The sequence below is a fragment of the Trypanosoma cruzi genome (genome assembly GCF_000209065.1).
Source record: "Trypanosoma cruzi strain CL Brener chromosome Unknown tcruzi_1047053423485, whole genome shotgun sequence".
In the NCBI taxonomy this organism is placed as follows: domain Eukaryota; phylum Euglenozoa; class Kinetoplastea; order Trypanosomatida; family Trypanosomatidae; genus Trypanosoma; species Trypanosoma cruzi.
The window spans coordinates 1-1,140 of record NW_911295.1 but is presented as its reverse complement, the minus strand read 5'-3'; the positions used below and the strand labels follow the sequence as shown (position 1 = coordinate 1,140).

At 59.2% G+C, this 1,140-nt stretch overlaps 6 non-coding genes across 6 annotated transcripts, besides 1 other annotated feature; all 6 read right to left on the bottom strand.

Moving 5' to 3' along the window:
* Positions 1-353: 353 nt before the first annotated feature.
* Tc00.1047053423485.60 lies at positions 354-420 on the bottom strand. The gene has a single exon (XR_008254215.1). It is a non-coding gene; the product is annotated as an H/ACA snoRNA, TC10C1H1 (small nucleolar RNA).
* Positions 421-457: 37 nt separating this feature from the next.
* Tc00.1047053423485.50 lies at positions 458-547 on the bottom strand. Its single transcript, XR_008254214.1, has one exon. It is a non-coding gene; the product is annotated as a C/D small nucleolar RNA (snoRNA), TB10C1C1 (small nucleolar RNA).
* A 23-nt stretch (positions 548-570) lies between these two features.
* Positions 571-627, bottom strand: Tc00.1047053423485.40. The gene has a single exon (XR_008254213.1). It is a non-coding gene; the product is annotated as an H/ACA snoRNA, TC10C1H3 (small nucleolar RNA).
* Positions 628-706: 79 nt separating this feature from the next.
* On the bottom strand, positions 707-779 carry Tc00.1047053423485.30. Its single transcript, XR_008254212.1, has one exon. It is a non-coding gene; the product is annotated as a C/D small nucleolar RNA (snoRNA), TB10C1C4 (small nucleolar RNA).
* Positions 780-811: 32 nt separating this feature from the next.
* Tc00.1047053423485.20 lies at positions 812-873 on the bottom strand. Its single transcript, XR_008254211.1, has one exon. It is a non-coding gene; the product is annotated as an H/ACA snoRNA, TC10C1H2 (small nucleolar RNA).
* A 48-nt stretch (positions 874-921) lies between these two features.
* Positions 922-1,011, bottom strand: Tc00.1047053423485.10. Its single transcript, XR_008254210.1, has one exon. It is a non-coding gene; the product is annotated as a C/D small nucleolar RNA (snoRNA), TB10C1C3 (small nucleolar RNA).
* A 64-nt stretch (positions 1,012-1,075) lies between these two features.
* Positions 1,076-1,098: a microsatellite.
* Between the last annotated feature and the right edge of the window lie 42 nt (positions 1,099-1,140).

The following is a 1,140-nucleotide window of genomic DNA, read 5'->3' as shown; positions in this document are numbered from 1 at the left end:
GAGGCACTTGCTGCCTTTGGGGTGCACGGGCGAGGGACTTTGGCTCGGGACCCGCATGCGCGCGGCGCCCCGTGGAGCGGCGGAAGCATCTTGTGGTGCGCGGCTGCGTGTGTTGCCCGCAATGGGTTTGCTTGCGCAACGGCTGCGGCTGCGGCGGCAACGGCACTCTGGCGACGCGCTGCGGCGCCGTGTCGCATGTGGCACGGAGCCTCACGTATCTCATCATCCTCGACCACGGAAACAGGCGCATTGAAGCGTAGGTGCATCTCTCTCTCTCTCTGTGTGTGCGTGTCGGTGTGTGCACAGCGGCGGCAGACATCCTCGCTGTCCTCTTCTCTCCCACCTCACTTCTCTCTCCCCCGGTGTAGACGAGCGGCTCGCGGTGACGCACTGAGGGTCCGCTCGCTATTAAAGGGGATGGCGGGCACGGTCTCGTGGAGGCGGTTGGGCTGGGCGGCATCAGCGTCACTATCTAACGATTTCTCCGTTGGCTCTTCAGTGGCACACTCAGATTTCCCGAGTTACATACATAAGAAGCTCCTCATCACGTGCTGCCGGCACACCGCGTTCTCTTGGACCATTTTGTTGAACCGCACGAGGAATGGATGGCAACCCTCTGCGGCCTGCCACGTTACTGCCTGCGTGGGCACGCGGAAAGATGGGAGGTGTGACATGACAGGTACGGGCTCCTCCTGTCTGTCGCATTGATCAGTGCCGTATAACAGCGATGCATCAGGGTTCAGACTCGTCTTCCAATAGTAAAATGGCAACCTCATCATGATCGTGAACAGTGGCGCAGTGCGGACGCTCGTCTTGCACGTCACCCGACCGCAGAGCAACTCGTTTTTACTCGGACGGCTTGAAATGAGTGCTTCGCACGGCGGAACAACGAAGAAAATGGATGGGGCGGGAACGGTCGGGCTCAGATGTTCTTTCTCGATATTCTTTTTCATTCGCTGCTCACTCATGACGGTTGTCGGTGTGTCGCGATGCGAAGTAAATGGTCATCACAATCCTCGGCCAGGCGTCTAAGGAGAGGGAGGGCAGCGTGTAGAAAGAGGGGGAGGTGAAGGAGGTGTGTGTGTGTGTGTGTGTGTGGGAGTCAGAAGCCGACGAGATGCGTCTGTGCACACGGACACG